The sequence below is a fragment of the Lissotriton helveticus genome, chromosome 4_1, assembly GCF_964261635.1.
Source record: "Lissotriton helveticus chromosome 4_1, aLisHel1.1, whole genome shotgun sequence".
Classification (NCBI taxonomy): Eukaryota; Metazoa; Chordata; class Amphibia; order Caudata; family Salamandridae; genus Lissotriton; species Lissotriton helveticus.
In genome coordinates, this window is record NC_136063.1 from 1,581,993,311 (window position 1) to 1,582,015,468 (window position 22,158).

At 43.5% G+C, this 22,158-nt stretch overlaps 1 protein-coding gene across 2 annotated transcripts in view; it reads right to left on the bottom strand.

Annotated features, from left to right (window-relative positions):
- SUGCT (succinyl-CoA:glutarate-CoA transferase) overlaps positions 1–22,158 on the bottom strand; it is a 3,526,579-nt gene that overhangs the window by 1,536,666 nt on the left and 1,967,755 nt on the right. The window lies entirely within an intron of this gene.

The window sequence follows — 22,158 nt, forward strand, 5'->3', positions numbered from 1 at the left end:
CTCCGGCCCTTAGATGCAAATCCCCTTTTTCCCCGTGTGCCCGTTTGTCTTCCCCGTTCCCAGGCCGACACCCAGCTCTGCCGATACCATTCCTTGCCCCTCCCCGTACAATAGATAGCCTCCCCCATCAAAGGATCCCCGGGTTGATCAAAGCCCCCACCCCATGAGATCCGATCAAACCCCCCACGTTCCGTGAATCGGCGGAATATCCAGCTGCGCGATACTCATCACCTGTTGTGACTAGGGTGGGGACTTCAACTGTAAATGTGTGTGGGAACGGGCCCAAAGGGGAGTTCCGGGAATGTCTTTTCCATACATCAAAGCTTTAACATGAATATGTAATCTGCAATAAAGTCATAAAACCGTGTATAAGAGGCCAGGCCTCAGAAATGTAGTTAGAGCACCTCAGAACGATACCTTCTGCCCGTTTTGTTGTGTTCTCCTCCGGAGAGAATAAAAAACCTTGTTTCCTGCCTTCCAGTCTCCAGCGCCTGCCTCTTCATTGATTAAATAACTAGAGGGTCACAGAGGCAATACCGCCGGGCAAATACCGATTGTCCCCGACCCGACCCAGGTTTCAACAAAGGGAGGGGCCTGTGCCCATCTCAGGAAGGAGCTGAGGCTGATAAGGGAATCACATAGAGTTAGACTATGAGCCTGGGATTAACCTTTTAATCCACACATCACTGTGGCTGAAATCGAGGTGTGAACTCTGGTCACTCCCATTAATTGAATTGTGAGTCAATCGGCTTTGTAGTCTTGCCTTCTGTGCAAGGCATCCTTTCAGGAGGAAAGATGAAAAGGAGAAATGTACACTTCAAAAGAAGCAGAACCCCAACATCAAACTTCAAAGACTTGAGCTTTACATCACATTTGGTGTCTGTAAAAGGACTATAAGAAGGGGAGATTGAGACCCCAAAATGTGTCCTCTGCTAATTAGCCAGATGTACTGTGTGAGAAGGGAAGCTCTGCAAGCCTTCTACCTGGACTGGGGGAACAGGCCTGCTATGTCCCCATCATCCAGAAAAACAAAGTACTGCCTTGGAGCCTTGAATGCCAGCACCTGCCTGCTTGCCAAGACCAGGTTGCCCTTTTAGGACAAGGAGAGCATTGGAGAGAGCAATGTCCACTGGGGAACCCTGCAGAGAGAACTCCCTGAGCTACTTGTGGTGGAACGGCCGTGCACCTATCTTGTCGCTGCCCATGTGCAGAGAGAGACCCCTGGTATTTCAGGAGAGGGCTGCCAGCTCTGTGCTAAGCACCGTGTAGGTCTTGTCTTGCTGTGGTGACCCTGTATGCCATGAGTGGCCACCGCTAAATTTGCTGTTGAACGAGCAGTGAGGCTTGTAACCTCAGTGGTGGAGGCGGTTATACCAAAGGAGGCTGCCCCTGATTTACCAAGTATCTCGGCAAATCCGTACGCCAGGAGAGGCTACTGGTACATATGTTGCCACAAAGTTTGGGCGGTCGCCCAAGGAAAATATTGAGACCGTGTTTGGTCTCCCGAGCTCATACATCGAGAAAATGCCCCTGACTGACCCCCAAGTACTGTAGAGGACACAATGTATGACCCTTCACCTCGCTGGCCTCTAGTTTTGAGCTGAAGAGAGGATTCCACCCCTTGCTGGAGAAAGCTGAGTTACCATGTCTTCACGAGCTGGGAGCTGTTCCAATAACTGGAGAACCCAGCAACGCCGCCCAACAGGGAGAGCCTGCATTGCTGGATGCTTTTGGATGGGCCGACTTCTCCAAGCAGTATCAGAACTCGCGGTGTGCCTGCACTGAGGAACCCTGGTGCAGCCCTGCATGTTCCCATACAGCGGGAGTGAGTAATATGTGAACTTGGCCTGTTAGGCCCGGGGGACTCGCTGCTAAAGGTGCTGCAGCATCATAGATACTTTTGCCAAATTTTTGAAGAGTCAAAGAGGAACTCTTGAGTAGAGCCTACCAGATGAGCCCTTCCTGGTTGCGGCCACAAACTACTAGAGCACCGAACGCAAGGAGATTGTGTTATTACTTGTCATATTGTTACTCTTTTGCTTGCGTGGAGTTAGAAATGAAATACTTCTTGGATATATAAAAGCAAGTATTTGACTGGCTATTGATTTATTGTTCATACTGTTTACACTTTGAATTAGGAGTCATGTTCACTTACCTGTATCTACACCTCTACCCACCCCCTACGGGAGTCTTTGTCTGCTTATCCATAGCTACTGCTGAGAGTCAAGTGCAGAATGGGTACGTGACTCAGTTGCTCGGAATCAATAGTAGGTGGGGCCATCAGGAGTAGAAGGCCTCAACCACCACGGTTGGGCCCAGTAACACCTGCGGGCCCATGGCCCTCTAAAACGGGTTCTGGCAGGTTTCCTTTCCAAATACCAATTCCCTAATTTATGTATTCATGGGTTTAATGTCCAAAGTAATTTTATGGTCGCAAAGGTCGAATTTGTCCCTTTGCAATGGCAAAAGTGCATTTTTTAAATGTACAAAACCCAATTAGAGATTCGGTAATACATTACCAAATCAAAAGCACCCCTTCCAAATAATGATTCTTTAACTTATGTATTCATGTTTTGTAACCGAAATCCAGTGTAAAACATTAATATTTTACTACCAAACCCAATTGATGGCAACCATTCACAAATGGAAAGGGATCCCCAGGGGACCTCTTCCCCTTTGTGAACGTCGACAAAAGCATGTTTAGGTGCAGGCAGGGGTCCATAAGTACATAGAACAACTGCCTGCTCCTAAAAAAAAGTTTGTAAAATTATTCATTTTCTGTTTTTCAAAAGCATCCTGTTTTCCTTTTAGAAAAACGGGCTACACTTACCCAAAACAAAACACATTATTGATGGCCTGTGAGTCAAACCAATCACAGTGGGGTCAATTTGCGACCTAACTGATGCCTATTAATGAAGTAGGTTGAATTGCAATGCACAATAAATCAGTATTTTGTGAACTAACTTATTGATACATAGGTTGGTTCACAAAATACGCATTCATTTGGTAGAAGTCGGTGTGCAAATTGCACCTACTCCTACCAAATCCATTCTAGCAAATTCCTATTAAGAAATGATGCAATTTACAATTTCGTAGGAATCTTTGTTCATCAGGCCCAGTGTTTTGTGACCAAAATCTGTTCACAAATCATTAATATTTTAACACCAAATCCAAATTGGTGTTAACCAATCGCATATGGGAAGGGGTACTCCTGAGGTCTAAAAAAGTTTGAGGCACAGGCTGTGGTTCCATGGACCACTGACTGCTCTTAAAAAATGTTTTGTAAAATTATTCATTTTCTTTTTTAAAAGCACATCATTTTTCTTTATAGGAAAATAGCCTGTAATTAAAAAAAAGATTGTTTTATTTAAAAGCAATCTTAGACATTGTGGTGCACTGACCTCAGCAGGCCACCATGCCTGTAAATGTAATGTAAATGTAAATTGATACTTGTATAGCGCACTACTCACCCGCAAGGGTCTCAAGGCGCTTGTACGAATACCGCTGTGGAACCCATCCTGGCTTTCCCTGTGAGGTGTCCACTCCAGTGCCTGTGGCTGTAACCAATGTCAATGTGCCTCAATTTGCAACCTACCTTATGCATATTAATGAGTTAGGTTCAATTGAGACCTAGTAATCAATCTATTAATAGGTTGGTTCAGAAATACCAATGCATTCGATAGAAATTACACCCACTTCTGCCAAATCCATTTTAGTAGTTTGCTAATAAGAAATTGCAAATTGCTAATCATTATTTTAGGACATTTATGATTTCTAATTAGGAATCTTTATACATCAGGCTCCAGGTCCTTACATTGCATTTGAAAATGTGTACATGTGCGATGTACTTTTAACCATTCATATTGTATGCGTAAAGAAGGATAATGTATTGAAAAATCAAATAAGACTTTTAAATACTATTTTAATGATCTAGACTTTCCCGTTAACGTGTACATTGGCAGGGTTTAAGACTGTGGTTTACATCATCATCCAGAAAGGCAGACTCGAATTTATATTTTGCCCCGTGTTTCCAACATTCCATCAATGCAGTATTTCAAACACTCTTGCCTTTGGTCACTTCCAAGTCTCTGCAGGCAGTCGGCTCCGATATTTCAAATGCATCTAATAAATTAAATATTCAATTCTTTTTGTTGCGTGGCCAATCAAACATTTTACTGTTAATCGGCTCTTGTGTTTCTTCCAGGCAGTTTTGGCAGTTGAATATGGCACAGCGTGATATGCTCTGTCTGCCCCCAGAGAAAACTGTCCTAATTAGTAGCTGCTCTATCACTGACACATGTCACAACTCAACCCTTGCAACACAGCCCTTACTTCAAGAACCCAGACAAGTATTACAGAATTGATCTCCCAACATCTGCAGCCACATCAAGTATCATAATCCCATAGTTCTACTTCACGACAGAGTATTTCCCTAATTTTGACACAATTTGCTAACAATTCCATTTTTATATGTTTGATAAAGTCCTTTTTTTTTACCACATCCAGTGCTTAATATCTTTAAAAAGCGTTAACAACAAATGCCAGGGTTGCTGAATAATAAAACTGGCTGACCTTGATTCCAACTCTCGTGTCTTTTTTCCGCCAATCCACTGTTTCTTTTTCTAACTCCCTGCCCCATTGTGGGTGACTTGGACCTGGATACTGAGACTCTGCAAGCGTGGCTGTTAGAGAGGTTGGATGACCTGACCCCGGTAAGAGCCCTTCGATCAGTGGGTGAGCGGCAGTCCGCGCCGTGGTTTACGGGGGTGCTGCGTCTTGAACGCAGCTTGTGCAAGGTGGCGGAGAGGGCGTGGCGCTCTCAGTATGACGGGGAGGCCAGACTTATTTATAGGTTAGCGATTAAAGCGTACCACCGCAACATTTTGTGCGCAAAAAAAGAGTACCTCGCCAGGAGGATTGAGGCGGCCGCCAACTCCTGTAAGGAGATTTTCACTGTGGTCAGGGAGTTTACAGCCCCCAGGTCCAATCTTCAGCAAGCAGTCTCATCTGAGGCCTGGGTCAGTGACCTGGCTAGGTTTTTCACTGATAAAATCAGAACGATCCAGGCCTCTTTCTCTGCAGAGCCCGTGGATGGGGCTGTTAGCATTGGGGGGGGACGAGCACCATCGGCTACGCCAGAGGTCCTTTTGGCTAGGTTTCCGCCGGTCTCCTCGGATGCTTCCCTCGCACTTCTGGCCAGTCTCAAGTCTGGGTCGCCACTCGATCCCTGCCCGGCCAAATTTTTGGCCAGGATGGCGCCGCTGTTGAACCCCTTGGTGAATCCTCTCCTGAATTCATCTTTGAGAGAGGGGCGGCTCCCTCTGCCCTGGAAAAGGGTGATGGTGATCCCCCTCCTCAAAAAGCCGGGACTGGATCCCGGGGTTCTGGCCAATTACCGGCCAATTTCCCTGCTTCCGGCCCTTGCGAAGCTCACGGAGAAGCACGTGCATGGCGTGCTCTCGGGTTTCCTCGAATCAAATGATCTTCTGCATCCCTCGCAATCCGGCTTCCGGCCTAACCGGAGCACGGAGACGGCACTTCTCGAGGTGTCAGAGGTCATCCGCGAGACTCTGGATGCAGGGGGGAAGGCTGTGCTTGTCATGCTGGACCTGTCGGCGGCCTTCTACACCGTCCCCCACGAGGCTCTACTCACCAGACTTTATGACATCGGTCTGAGGGGGACGGTGTTTAAATGGTTTACATCGTTTCTGGAGGACCGTCGACAAACGGTCTGGGCTTCTTCGAGCTCCGCTGAGATGCCGCCACTGGGAGTCGGAGTTCCACAGGGTTCTGTGTTGAGCCCGACTCTTTTTAACATCTTTATGACCCCTCTGGCGGCACTCGTGGAGACCTCGGGGGCCCAGATCGTGTCCTATGCGGATGACACACAGCTTCTCTTTACCTCCAGGAAAGACCAGTCATTTGACGGGGAGAGCATCCGGGGATGTCTGAAGAGCGTCTTTGACTGGTTTCAGCAGAATGGTCTTAAGGCTAACTCTAGTAAATCTGAGGTTCTGCTATTTGGCTGCGCTTTGGAACCGGAATGGCGTGAGTGGTGGCCAGTTGATATGTGCCCCCCTGCCCAGCCATCTGTGGTCGCCAAAAATTTGGGAGTCAAGGTCGATAATGGCCTTACGTTCAGATCGCACATTCTTGGGCTGACGGGCACCTGTTTTGGCATCCTTAAGATGCTACGGAAGTTCCTACCCCTGCTTACAGAGGAGCATAGGAAGATCACTGTCCAAGCTCTTATAGGATCTAGACTGGACTATGCCAATTCTCTCTACTTAGGGCTTCCGGAGTATCTGATCCAAAGGCTGCAAGTGGCGCAGAACTCTGCGGCTCGCGCCATTTTCGGCCTACACAGGCGGGCAAGAACATCTGGGGTGCTACAGTCACTTCATTGGCTCCCCATCCGAAAGCGGATAATGTTTAAAACCCTGACGCTTGTGCATAAGGCACTTTCTGGCTCCGGAGCTAAGTATCTGCAGCGTAGACTGGCCCTTTATTGTCCGGCTCGCTCTCTGCGATCGGAATCTTTGTTCATGGCCGTGGTGCCCCGCGTGAGAAAGGCTCGTATCGGGGGTCGTTCCTTCAGCCTCAAGGCTCCCCAGCTGTGGAACTCTCTGCCCCTCGCTTTACGCAGCATTCCTAGTTTGCTCCTGTTCAGGAAAAGCCTGAAGACCTGGCTTTTTAACCTTTAGGCGGTTCCTTCCCCTTTCCTTTCTCTTTTCTATTTAATGTTATGTTTTTTAAATTGCTGAGTCGCCCTTGTAAAGCGCCGGGACACTCTTGATGAGTAGCCGTGCGCTATATAAATAAAAGTTTAACATAACATAACATAACATAACTAGTGCATGTTCTTTTTCATACCTGTGCAATGGCAGCTCCTCCGGTATGGCGGAAGAGCGTCGGACCAATGCTTTTAAGCAGTGCAACGTAAAGGAAACGTAAAATGATGATAACTTTGAGTTATTATCATTTTATGTTTCTATGCTGCTTTGTGGGGAGTCAGGTGGGCGGGGCTGCTTTGCTCTCAGAGCAGGGCAGGAGAGGAATGGTTTGTTTGCTCCTAAGTACACATGACTGTTTAGCTGGCCCTATCGGGCCGCCCAACACTGTAATGCACACTTTCCCTGTTCTCCATGCAGGCTGCATTATAGTCTCTCCTGCCCCGCCCCACAACCCGCGAGCCATGCCGGCCGCCACTGTACCTGCATTCTCCCTTTGTAACTTTTTTCCTATTTTTCTCATCTTTCTTAGTTTTCTGCCTTCTCTGTTGCTCTAGGTCAATGTCATGTTCCCAAATTGTACTGCCATTGCCCACCATATGCAACCACCTACATAAATTATGCACTAGCTACATACTTTGTACGTGTGTATTTGATCACACGCGGTGCCTACACATCTAGAAAACAGTGGAGCATTGTACGTAGTGGACGGGGTAGGGAATTACTCTAGGCCTTAAGAAGGTATCCAAAAAGCAAGCAGGGTATCAAAATAAATGGAGAGAATGTTCTCATAGTTTGTCCCAGAGGCAGAAAGAGGTGACTGTTTCATGAATTTCTTATCTCAAAAATTATAGAAATATAATTGACAGTTAAAAGTGATAGCTCATCTCATAACACACAATGCCCAACTCACCCTCATAAATGTGGTCATAAACATATGTTTGTGACCAAATGTAACTTTTGTATCCCTGCTAGGAATCCACAAAGGAGGCCATACATGCATTTACAACTGTATATTGCTCTGCCATGAGTGCAGAGAAATCCACACTAGTTAATTCCGCACAATGGGTGGGAAGTGGGCTTTCAAAGATGTGGTTTGCCTTGGCAGTTTGAGAGCATCCACAGATACGCAATCAGTGTCATTCCCAAACTTCTGTCTGACCCTTTTCCACCCTGGAGATGGGCTACGATTTACAACAGAAAAGGGCTGGGAAGTGGTATGGATCACCCACAGAATTTCTGTTGTGTAGCAGGAGGGCTTTCTCCACACAGAAAAACGTTTTCCCTAGGAGAAAACAAAGTGTGTTTTCACAGGAGGCTCCATTGTTCCTGTATGGACTTCTTTAACATGTGAACTCTGTACAGAGGTAATAGAAGCCCCTTTGCAATAGTAACATGGCATTGCCAGAAGTATGCTTGGAAACAGGTGCCCGGTGTATCTTTCCAGGATTTGTTCAGGTAATAATGGCCAATTCCCAAAAAGTAGCAAATCCTCACCTGCAGATAGACATATATCTACAAGCGCAGATTTATCACTTTTTGTGTGACCTGCCCCATAGTTTATTAGAAGAGCAAAAATGCCCTATCCTACTCAAACATTTGGTTTGATTTGATTGAATTGATAAGGTAAGTTTCCTCTGGAAGTGAGTATATTCGTTTATTGACCCCCAAATTCCAATTTTGTTGGGTATGTTCGATCATTAACTCACTCACCCACTAATGTACTCTTTAATTATCTTCAGCAATTTGGTCTTTACTCTGTCGGACGAAGAACATAATTTTAGGCTACAGCGAAGTTGAATAGAAAACTTTATTGGTTTTCTGGGCACCTGGCCTCCTGGGCCTGTATTACATATAGGGAGCACTGTCCTTGTTTGTGCCACAGCATACCTTTCAACAGATGCGCCAGACAAAACGAGGAAGAGTGCACCCTATTACAATGCATGTGCTTCCCCTCAGAGCAGCGCATTTAGTGAAATATGGAGCGGCTGCTTCAAAGCAGCACTATGTTTCTCCTTGGAGGCACCAACCTGCCTGCACTTTAAAGAGGGGTTTGAGATCCCTCTGCAGGCAGAAGCAGTGAGGGACTTCTCCCGCCTGCAGGTGGATGTCTTGGGGGGGAGGGCCCTTTCTCCCCTCGAGAGGGCTGACCTCAGTAGCTGCACTGACAGCTTGAAACCTTTTTGTGTGTCTCCTAAGAGCATGTTTGAACCTGCATCTGTAATAAGGCAAGGTCACAGAGGCAAAATGATTCCCTTATTTGCATGAGGATATTATTCATAGGGCCTGATTCAAAAAGGACACTTTTGAGTAAGTTTACTACGTTTTGGTATTCACAAACTGCACTTTTGTAGCAACTTACACCTCTGTACTAAGTCCAGCACTACAAATGGCCAACCACTACTACTACAACATCTTCCCATAGAAAATAATGGAGGTAATGGCGTAAAATAAAACCCCATTGGAAATCATATTAAATTAAATTGTTTATAGTAGTTACAAATATAAATACATATTATTTAATGTTTAAAAATATACAAATAGTGTATGTTATCTAATTGTTTTTCAATTAGGAACTATTTTGAAAATAGATTATTAAAAATGTTATAATTAAATGATAAATACATCCTATTTTTTGTAGATAATCAGAATATACGCAAATGGTTAAACAAAGTACTCCATGTGCTAAGCATTTAGCCAGACCTGCAATGAGCATGAAAGAACTTTAGAGAAAGGAGGATGTTTAGTTTCAGAACAAAAAATAAACATGTTCCCCAAATAGGCTTCCGCATTGCACATGTTTAAACCTAGCATTCCTTGTTTTCCTTTATTCCACTAATGTCTAGGTGACACTTGAAATTGAAGTTGCAATATTTAACAAAACCTCTCAAATGTGACTGCAGTTTAGTAGTATTCAGCTGTTTTTGAAAGCACTTCTCTCTGATGGATGAGTCCTATGAAATGCATTTGGGTCTTCATTGAAGAAAATATATTTTAGTACAGCGTTGCCGTTTCTTACAGGAAGCCCATGTGCAGTGCATGCTCTTCTGCCAAGTACCAGGGCTAATTATAAAGCCACAATCACTGGTACACTTTGGCAGTGAGAATGTGCGATCTGGGTGTGAGGGAGGAGTCTAAGTTTTACCAATAAGTAATACCAACATCCATACGTCACTGTTACAATGGGCAGAAATACAAACTTTTGCAGAACCTTGGAAAGCATTGAATAGTCTTAACATATATGTGGTAATATTGTTGAGAAGCTTTTCACTGTCACATCCTCCAATTAAGCATTTAGGGTCACAATTAATGACCAGAGTTTTGTGATCAGTTTTTGAAGACATAATGCCCTTGTTTCCAGAATGAGATTTGCTTTGGGATCTTTCAGCTCTTCAGAAGCATCCATTTGAACTGTAGAAGTTGGTTCTACTTCAGTTTTGAACTTGTAAGGTGTCCTTCCTGGTGACTGTCATCCACCAAGAAGATAAAGTGAGTTGAGTTCTTTACTATGTAGACCGCCTTAAACATACGATAGACTGACTAGTGGAGTGACACGACGTTATTAAGGTGCCAAAAGGACTTTAAAAGACGAAAACCCCAAAGGGGGGGGGGGGCAATAATATCTACTCAATTCCCTCTTTGATGCAATGCACATGTTTTTATCTCTTCCTTTGGGAGATTCTAGAACTCTTTTTATTTGATTTTATAAACATTCTTTAAATATCTGTCTTACACTATCTTTTTGCTGATGCAGCTGCTCTTATGCAATTGACCTGGAATTCTTCTTTGCCGAACTAATTGATTTTTGCTTTATTTCCCCTTTCTGTCCATGGTCTTGGACTAGCCCTTAGAGGACTTTAAAATTGATTCCTTTTACCCCTTTGCTTCAACTCTTTAGATGCTGATAAAAATATTCAAACTCTCCTTCTGCCTTTAATGGTTGTAGAAATTTGTAACCTCGTATCTGATGTGTGTTTTAAACCATCCTCTTTGGATTTGAACCTCTAATTAAATGTGTAATATTTTAGTACATGTTTTAATATTCATGACTGAGATGCTTAAGAAATTGCTTATCTGTATCTATTTTGGAATATTAACACAATAACTAAACTATCTAAATTGCCTAAGTCTAATATTGTGTCCCGATGTTCTTTATTTGAAACTGAGCTAAATTACTCTTTTGATCTAAATGCGTTGTAGGAAGAATCAGCAATTCTTTTCAGAATATCAAGTTCTGCTTCTTTTATTCTGTATTGAAGCAGCAGAGCTTCTAGTGTGTATCATTTAGTTAGACTATATTTCATTAGGAGGTCGGGTCTCCCCATCGTGATCCTTTATTTTTATAGTATGGTCCTGAGAGTACTGTATTTGAACCTTATTTCAAACTTGTAAGTTAATCACCAATTAATGATCCTCATTGGGTGGCTAACATTGTGATTTTGGACATTCTAATTCCCACCCCTCCTATCGGCGGAGAATGAGCCATCAGAGGACATTCACCTCTGTGCTAAGGGTATGCTGCGATCCGTCTAGTTGTAAGGAGCCTAGTACAGTTAGAGGGATAAATGAGGAAGCATTGAATAAAAAGTTAAACCTAAAATTATTTATACTGCTTACCCTGGACCAAATGTAATCCTTGCAACAGGTGGCCAACAGGATAAGCTGGATAGATAAGGCCTTAGAGCTATTCATTTTGTTGTGCAATCCAATGTTTTTGTTGTTCCAAACCTTTCTACAGTACTCTCTTGTAACCACCTACAACAACATGCTTTATGGTGTTGACTTGTGTTCTACCTTTCTCTCTATTCCCACACATCCTGAAATCTAATTTAATTTTGCATTCTCATTCAACATGGAAGTGGCATCCCTAAAGGATCCTAAATCACCCTCCATATTGTTAGAAGCTCTTAAGAAGGAAAGGGGTACTCTGGTTTTTGATTGTCATTCTACACTTTTTCAGTATGTAGATGACCTGTAGGTCAACTTTAAATATGTTGACCAGTAAAAATGTGAGTCATTGCAGTTCATCAATGCATTATCTAAATGTGCATATAAAGATTCCAAGTAAAGATTAAAAGTCTGTTTAATTAGACTACGATATATATATCCTTTTATTTCTGCCAGTGAGAGACACATCACTACTGATTGCATACAGGCTATTCAGAAGTCATTTTGTCTTAGCACTGTGTCCCAAATGCGTCCACCTTTTGATGTGGTAGGTTATTGTCTACCAGGAATTTTAAACTATGCTTGTACTATATAACTCTTTCAAAATCCCCTATGGAGAAACTCTCTTTTGCATTTGCTCTAGTGCATAAAAACAGAGCATGCTTTTGTATAAGGATAGCATTATCAGTAGCTCTATGCCATAAATTTGCCCAGTTATTCTAAACTATTCACCTAGGTTTGTAATGAAAGGCATGGCTTTGCTCTTGAGGTATTAATGGAGAATCATGGTGACAGAAACCTATTACTTCTTATTCCTCTCTCTTGGATTCTGTTGCTGAGGGAGTAAACTATTTTCATGTGCTGCTGGGATTGCCAACCACGTGGTCAAAGTTTCTGAAAATATTTTACTAGAAATACCCCTCATTATCACTGGTCACACTCTGTAGTCGCTCTGTTATTGAATACTAAAACACACCTTTCAATGTATATGATGTCAAAATATGAAATGTTGGTATTGTCTACTTTCCACTTAATACTGATAATGTGTACATGAGCCCAATACTTCCTCATCATGACTACCAGATGCAGAGTAACGTATGGTAGTGAATTGTGCTGACTTGCATTACTCTGGTTTTACTAAGCCACATAGAGCCACGCAAGGTGGCTTTGCGTGGCTCAGTAAATATCACTTAAGCCCTTGCGTTCCCTTGTATCACCCTTCGTGATGCAATGGCAATGCGAGGGCTTAGTAAATCTGGGCCTAATTTTATAGTATTCTTGCAAAGCAAGACTTTCACATCCTGCTTCTAATAATCCAGAAGCAGGATTAATATGGAAGGAAAGAAGTAGTTGTGATCTGAGATAACTGTGTCTGCCATCCAATAGTACCGGTGCAAGATGGCTTGCTTTCTCCAGAGCTTCTGCACAAAAGTAGCAAACAAAAAACAAAACAACACTGACGAAACAACTCAGTGCAGCCCCCAAACACTTTAGTAAAATAAAAATGCTTAGTATGACTCCTAGCTCCAGTACGCCCTCTTGCCCTCTTGATCAGAGTCCTTCATCTCCGGTAAATTGGAAAAGTTTTCAAGTGTCATGAAATTCCTGGTGATGTATCTCCACAACAGGCAGAGTCTCTACTGGTACTTTTGGTTCTGCCAAAACCAGTAGATGAGGGCCCACTTTTTTAGTACAAGATCACATTGAGATTCACCTGACAAGGTGTAATTCAGTCTTTGGTATGCTCACCTTTTACTGGTGGGTTGTCTTTCAGGGTACCAGCTCACAAGCAGTGGAAGTTAAATTCATCACTCATTTCCAAGCCATTACAATGACTATGACAAAACAGTTCCAACACATCCTTTCCACAAGAAAAGTTAATTCTGATGCCTTTTTAAAAGTACACCCAATACAGAAAAATTCCTTTGTTGCCCTCTTGCCGCACTACATACTCAGAGGTTAGCAAATTCCCTGATGTGTGAGAGATCTGAGTGTATTTCGTCTTTTGAGAAGCACGCACAAGTCTTAGTTTTCTGGGAGCAACAAGGTCACAAAAGACGGCAGTCTGTTTACAGTTCTTGTCCTAAAAACAAGAAGAGTATGCCCAGACGTGGATCCCGTGCATCCTGTGTCTCTGGAACTAAGCTATAATAGGCTGATAAGCCCATAACAAGGGCAAAACCAGTGTTGGGTTTCTTGAGTTGTGGTTTTGGGAGGACCTGACTTGCCAGCTCGGCTTGGACTGTTCCCATGAGAGCAAGGTCAAGACTGATTTGTATATAGCTGGGTCCAAACTGAGGTGGCATGGTGTGCAAAATAAGAATGGACTTGGATGTAGCCCTGAATAATTACCAGTGGTTGAGATTAATTCAAACCTTCTGCCATCACTTTTTGTATACTTAAGTGTGCTTCTAAGTGGGATGGGTATGTCCAGATGTGGGTCCATTTCACAGTGTCACTGGAACTAAGCTATAACTGGCTGATGAGCCCATAACAAGGGCAAAAGCGGTCCTGGGCTGCTTGTGTTCTGGTTCAGGGAGGACCTGGCTTGGGGTTTCGGGCTGAAGGGTTCCCACTGGAGCAGGGTCAAGATTGATTTGCATATAGCTGGGTCCCAACTGATGGTGTGCTAAATTATAATGGACTGAGATGTGGCCTGAGGAATTTACAGTGGCTGAGATTAATTCAAGCATTCCATCCATCACTTCTGGTATACTTTAATCTAACTATGCAGCACGGTACAATACTAAAAGTGATTAAAAGAGAAAAGCTGTCTTAAAACAGCTATCCAGACAAACAGCTGCAACTTTTGGTTGTGTTTCTCCTGTTTTAATGATTTCGTATTATTTTGAAAACAGATCATACCTTTCAAATCTACATAACCAAAGAGAGCATTCACAGCTGGAGATGATGATGATGATAGTTAAAAGTCTCAACTGTATCAGGGAAGTAGGAGATGTTGGAACTAAGTGCAGTGATACTAGAACTTACCAACTATTGATGATGATAAGGATGTAATTAAAGATTGAGGATGTTCAAATCACCGTTGAATATGGCATCAGAGGCAGAGTCGAAGGTGTACCAGCAGTTGTTGAAGCAGCTCTTGAAGGGACATTGGGTGTGTTTGAAAATAGTGAAATTGTTGGTCTCGTACATATTGGAACATGTATCAACAAAGGTAAATATTAGTATAAAAGAAGCTTTGAGGACTGGCAATTTCATTATATTGCAGAAAGTTTAATGTTTTCACACAAACATTGAAACATAGGTCTTACTTGAGAAGATTTAAGTGTCCGAAAGCACAGAATATAGGACAGCTGACAATGCAGCTCTCCTCCAAGATATAATGGAATAGCTTTGAGGCATTCATATTCAGCTGGATAGGGTGTGTTGACATTCATGTTGATTTTATTTCAACAATACAAAAAATTTAAATTGCAGACCCTACAATGAGGAAAGTTGTTGATTTTTGATCAAATGGGGTTAAAAACAAAAAACCATAAAAGGAAGGAATACATTAAAAAAAAGTCTCTGCAGACTTTAGAATCACAAGCCATAATCTAGGATGAAAAATTGGTTTCATGCAAATACCCTAGGAAAATAGTACAGAGAGCCCAGAAACGGGCCACAAACAATGACAGAGATGCCCTTCAAGAGAAAAATCCAAAAACCAACACTGATAGACTCACACGTATAACTACATACACCCCCATCTTTAATAAAGTTAAAAATATCTGTTGGAAACATTGGAGGATACTGAACAGTGGTACCTACAATGGCCTTTGCCTCTTTTTCCGTGTAAGCACAACACCAGCATAAATGAAATGCTAGTACACAGCAATGTCAAAAGACCCCAGTATTGCAACAGAATACACTCTGGGGGAATCAAGTCCCAGTGGGACATTTCCAGTGCGGGAACTGTGTGGCATGCACATTTACAACACACACTAAGTAGATATAAAACCTGGGAGACCCTGTAGATTGAAGTCATTGACCAATTGTAACAGTGAAAATGTGATATACCTTATCACTTGTCCATGTAACATATTTTACGTGGGAATGACCGAAAAATAAAGGTAAAAATCAATGAACATCGCAGTACTATACGATACAGAAGGAGAAACCAGTAAACTGGCAGTCATTACTTGGAGGCCAATCACACAGACAAGGAACTGTCATGGGATGTGTTCGAAAAAATGGGCATAAATGTTCCAGATGTGGCCAAAAAATTGGGTGTTTAAGAACAAGGGAGGTAGGCCTTAATGATGAAATAACATGGCTACAACTGTGAGGAGTTGCCCCCTTCCATAACTATACTGAATTCTGGAATATGTAAATATCAAAATATTAATTGAGAGACGTTCAATGTATTATACACTGCCATTCCCAAAAAAGGTTTCACCTCATCAAACACATTTATTTACATGTGAGGTAGGTTGTAATTATTTAGGTTATCTAGCACACAATTACGGTGTAAGGCTCTTAAACACTATTAAGAGATAATTCCAAAAGAGCTGTAGACTATTTAATCAAGCCAAATTAAAAGGATTCAGGTACAGGAACGCTAACTACATGTCCCAGAACCCTCCTGTGGATGTTAGTTGATGCTGTGCTATTTTTCAAAATCATAACGTGCACGTCATATTTAGGACGTGGAAACCTCCCAGCTCTGCACGCATACCAAATGTCTCTGGAATAAGACTAGAAGTGTTACTGTGATGAGCGCACAACAATAAATGAAGCACCGGAACTCCACTTCCCAGAATTCTGTTGTTTGGACTTAGACTCTTCGGGCATGGTGCGCTGTGCTTACAGAGGGCGCACCCATCCCTAATGTCTGCATGCATTCTAAATGTCTCTTGATTAAGACAAGAAGTAGTACAGGACCGACAGCGCAACAATAATTGAAGTGTTTGAACTCCACTTCCCCAAATTCTGTCTTCCCGACATGTGCTCTTCGGTGGGGTGTGCTGCGCTTAGAAAGGGCTTAGATGTTATTTGCACAAGCGTGTTCGTGAATAGCACACATTCCTTACTGGGGATATGTCCCTCACACAGTTGGCTCTGACTGACTGACTGACTGAAGGTACTTATAAAGTGCTCTTATGCCGAGGCGTCTTGGCGCTGGGTACAGAATCAAGGCACACACTAACTTTAGCCTTGCATGAAAAGCCTGGTCTTAATAGCTTTCCTACAGATAGTCCGCGAGGGCTGAAGTCGAAGTGAGACGGGGAGAACGTTCCACAACTTAGCTGCTAAAAAGGAGAAGCGTTTCCCACCCCATGTAACTCGCTTTATCAATGGAGGAAGTACCAGCCCAGAACCCAGCGATCTTAGGCAGCGTGATGGGACATACCGGGGGAAGAGTCATTCTATGTCTTCCGGCCCGCCTCCATAGAGTGCTTTGTGCACAAGGCATAGTGCTTTAAAGTCCACCCTGCGCCTGACTGGCAGCCAATGCAGTTGTTTGATGCTGGCCGAGGTGGAGTGATGTTTAGGTAGACCATACAAGACCCTAGCAGCCGCATTTTGAAGTGACTGGGGCTTATTCAGCTGTTTCACTCCTGCACCTAAGTAGAGTGCATTGCAGTAATCTATCCTTGATAGACCACCGTTTTCCTAAGGGAAAATGGAATAAAAGGAAGGATTTTACGTAGTATCTTAAGTGTAAAAAAGCAGGTAGAGACCACTTGGTTGATCTGGGAAGCACAGATAAGACCTTTATCAATGAGAAAACCGAGGTTTCTGGATTTAACTACCGGCGATGGGCAGGTCCCGGCTTCAGGGGGCCACCAAGAATGGCTCCAAATTGAGGGTTGTTTGCCAAATTCCAAGATCTTGTTTTTTTCGGTGTTTAGTTTTAAGAAATTTGCCTTCATCCATGACATCACAGAGGAAAGAGCATCAGGGAACCTATCAGCAGACGTAAGGTCATTTTGAGTGACAGACACCATCAATTGAGTGTCGTCAGCATAGGTCACAAGCCACAGACCATGACTTTTAAATAATCTTGCCAGTGGTGTTACATAAATGTTGAACAGGGTGGGAGATAGTGCCGAGCCCTGAGGGACTCCACCCGGAAGGGCGAACTGCTCCGATCTCAAACCATCCAAGTATATTATTTGTTCTCTGGAGTCAAGGAAAGAAGAGAGAAGGGACAGGGCCTTACCGCTAACTCCCACGGTCTGCAGCCTATTAATTAACACTGTATGATTTACAGTGTCAAACGCTTCCGTTGATGGAGCGAGATGGCAAACACAACATTTTGTGTACCCCTCGTAAAGTTAATGTACCATAACATTAATATTTACTGATTGCATGTTTGGCGAAAATTAACCAACCATAGAGTAAAGTGCACACATTATTTTTATTTTACACATGGGGAGGACTAACTTGCTTGGATGGTGCAAATAAAAGCCAGCTAATATGTATTGTTATTGTGTTGTGAACTAACGTGCAGCTTATTCGTAAATAAACGCAATTTAAATGTGCTTGCTGTACCCGTTTTATGTTAAAAGGTGGTAGAAATTGTAAGTATAAAACGCATTTATGTGGCTTATGTGCTAGGTAACAATTAATTGGGAAATATTAGTAAGGTGGGAGGTAAACAGAATGGGTTTAAATTCATTAGCTAATGTAAATCTGTGTTTGTTTTCACAATAGTTCCAAAAGTGGCTTCTGAGGCCTAGCTAGAAAATGGACGGTCGGGTAAACTGTGAGCAAGAGTTGAACTGCACAGGCGCGCCAAAACCTGCAAGTCTGAGTGAACTGCCTGTGCTCGAGGAGGTTCAAGGCTGCTGTAGCCCGGAACCTAGGATGAGTGCCAACCCTGGACGATGTAATGCTCAGAGCCTGGGAGAGTTTGTCGATGTTACAAGTACACGGAAATGTCTAGGCCACGGACTAACTTAAACAATTACCCTTTCTTTCTTGCTGACATGTTGAAAAAAATGATGCTGTAATGGTGAGGAGATGTTCACCCACCTCGATTTTGTCTAATCAGAGACGTAATAAATGATCGTAGTTACATTTTATATAGATTAAGTTAGGGATTTAGGGTATAAAAACCCCTGGTTTTATCTAGTTGGGGTCGCTTTTTCCATTTCCATCGGAGATGCTGTCCGATTGCTGACCGATTCCTGGATGTAAGAACTTTAACGTTTTCCTTTACTTGTTTGCTTTGCAGGATTGAAGGATAAAATGAGGGTGTTAGTTAGGGATGTTAGGAGAAGAATGAATTTGGAACTATCTGTTCTTTGCTAATTTTTAACTGTCTTCTAAATAAAGCGATTTTTCTTGAGCTCAAATAAAATTATCATTTTGAAATAAAGTTTAATATTTTACTGAATAAAGATTTACTAATGCATAAATGTCAGACATGATAAAGTTTTGCTTTGAATAAAGATTAGAAACATGAAGAAGTAAAAGCTGGTCTTTGATTCTTCCTACGCCTAATTTTCATTCTAGCAGATCCATTGCCACTATGGTGGGTGTCTGAATAATTTAGTCCATGGATAAATGTTAAATCTGCAGGTGTAAATAATGAATAGATAAATAGGTTTAGACACTCCAGCAAATGTTACAGCATTTCTCCATTACGATTCACCAAAGCCTTGAAGCCAAGTGTAAGTGAACAGGGTAAATGTGCAGTGTTATGGGCCCCACTGATGCAGGATTTGTGTGTTTTAAGCTTTCAGGGAAATGGTGAGTATTGATTAGAAATGATTTCTGGAGCCGCGCTGTAGCACCGTGAGGTCTAGCAGTATTAGGGCCGTCCTACCACCCTCATCCAGTACCCTTCTAATCTCCTCGGTAGCAATGACTAGGGCATACTCAGTGAAGTGGCGGGCTCTAAAACCGTGCTGGGTGGAATCAAGTATATCATTCTCTTCAAGATAAGCAGTCAGTTTCGTATTGATGGCTTTCTCAAGAATCTTAGAGGGCAAAGGTAAACAGGAGATGGGACAATAATTTTTAGCCTCTGAAGGTTCAAGTGAGGGCTTTTTTAGAATGGGCCTAATGCAAGCCATTTTCCATCCTGCAGGAAAATTCCCAGTGGTAAGGACTAGATTAAGAAGAGGGGTCAGCAATGCCCCAACCTCATTGGTAGCTAGATGTAAAATGTGAGGAGGACAGGGGTCAAGAGAAGATCCTGATTTAGTTAGAGAGAGTATATCTATCACTTGATTCTCATCTAGACTAGTGAATTGGGCAAGATGGCGGCAGCGTTCTAGACCACTGCGAGACGCTCCACTGACCAGTGCCTATTTCTGATGGATTGAGAGGAGCTTGCTGTCCTTTCGGAGGAAGATAAAAGCTGAAAAAACACCTAACCAGATGCGGGGCTAATAATCGAGCTAAATTCTGGATACAAGGAAAACACACTAGCCAACAAAATAACGTTCAACATATATATTTTTTTTTTTTTGTCCGATTGCTGTAAGCTGGATGGAGGGGCTTTGATTCTATACTAAAGACCCAGAGGATATAACAGCGGTCTTGGCGCTACGTTCTCGTTTGTCCTTTCTCTCCTCACTCATTAGGATTGCTGTGCTGAGACTCGTTAGACGTACCCAATGTGGTGAAACCGCCGCTAGCAACACCGCTAGTAATCTGCTGACTAGCTCTGTGGGAGTAACAGATACTACCTATTGCCCCAGCGCCGACTCTGTGCTTCAAGTCAGTAGTGAGGAAATGGCCCAGAAGAACACTGCAGCACTGGCCGCCGCTTCAGAGACTCTGTCCATCACCACCCCTTGTTGTAAATATTTTTGTCCACCCTAAGCGTGGAAGGGTATACTCAGATGTGAGTCCCTTGCTCATTGCACCATCAGGATTCAAGCAAGCCGGGCCGAAGACGGCTGAAATGCCAGAAACCGGTCCCCGGAAGCTTGTTTCCTTCCCAGTGTAAGAATTGGCTTTTGTAGTCTGGTCTGCCCTGTTCCCATGATGCACTGGGCCAGGGACAGACTAATTTGCATACAGCCAGGTTCTGAAACTGGGATGGTGCAATGATCTAAAAAACGGTGTTGGATCTAGCCCTGATCTCTTGACTGGGTGAGAGTATTCTGCTTAATTCAGAGACTCTGTCCATCACCACCCCTTGTTGTAAATATTTTTGTCCACCCTAAGTGTGGAAGGGTATACTCAGATGTGAGTCCCTTGCTCATTGCACCATCAGGATTCAAGCAAGCCGGGCCGAAGACGGCTGAAATGCCAGAAACCGGTCCCCGGAAGCTTGTTTCCTTCCCAGTGTAAGAATTGGCTTTTGTAGTCTGGTCTGCCCTGTTCCTATGATGCACTGGGCCAGGGACAGACTAATTTGCATACAGCCAGGTTCTGAAACTGGGATGGTGCAATGAGCTAAAAAACGGTGTTGGATCTAGCCCTGATCTCTTGACTGGGTGAGAGTATTCTGCTTAATTCAGAGACTCTGTCCATCACCACCCCTTGTTGTAAATATTTTTGTCCACCCTAAGCGTGGAAGGGTATACTCAGATGTGAGTCCCTTGCTCATTGCACCATCAGGATTCAAGCAAGCCGGGCCGAAGACGGCTGAAATGCCAGAAACCGGTCCCCGGAAGCTTGTTTCCTTCCCAGTGTAAGAATTGGCTTTTGTAGTCTGGTCTGCCCTGTTCCCATGATGCACTGGGCCAGGGACAGACTAATTTGCATACAGCCAGGTTCTGAAACTGGGATGGTGCAATGAGCTAAAAAACGGTGTTGGATCTATCCCTGATCTCTTGACTGGGTGAGAGTATTCTGCTTAATTCAGAGACTCTGTCCATCACCACCCCTTGTTGTAAATATTTTTGTCCACCCTAAGCGTGGAAGGGTATACTCAGATGTGAGTCCCTTGCTCATTGCACCATCAGGATTCAAGCAAGCCGGGCCGAAGACGGCTGAAATGCCAGAAACCGGTCCCCGGAAGCTTGTTCCCTTCCCAGTGTAAGAATTGGCTTTTGTAGTCTGGTCTGCCCTGTTCCCATGATGCACTGGGCCAGGGACAGACTAATTTGCATACAGCCTGGTTCTGAAACTGGGATGGTGCAATGAGCTAAAAAACGGTGTTGGATCTAGCCCTGATCCCTTGACTGGGTGAGAGTATTCTGCTTAATTCAGAGACTCTGTCCATCACCACCCCTTGTTGTAAATATTTTTGTCCACCCTAAGCGTGGAAGGGTATACTCAGATGTGAGTCCCTTGCTCATTGCACCATCAGGATTCAAGCAAGCCGGGCCGAAGACGGCTGAAATGCCAGAAACCGGTCCCCGGAAGCTTGTTTCCTTCCCAGTGTAAGAATTGGCTTTTGTAGTCTGGTCTGCCCTGTTCCCATGATGCACTGGGCCAGGGACAGACTAATTTGCATACAGCCAGGTTCTGAAACTGGGATGGTGCAATGAGCTAAAAAATGGTGTTGGATCTAGCCCTGATCTCTTGACTGGGTGAGAGTATTCTGCTTAATTCAGAGACTCTGTCCATCACCACCCCTTGTTGTAAATATTTTTGCCCACCCTAAGCGTGGAAGGGTATACTCATATGTGAGTCCCTTGCTCATTGCACCATCAGGATTCAAGCAAGCCGGGCCGAAGACGGCTGAAATGCCAGAAACCGGTCCCCGGAAGCTTGTTTCCTTCCCAGTGTAAGAATTGGCTTTTGTAGTCTGGTCTGCCCTGTTCCCATGATGCACTGGGCCAGGGACAGACTAATTTGCATACAGCCAGGTTCTGAAACTGGGATGGTGCAATGAGCTAAAAAA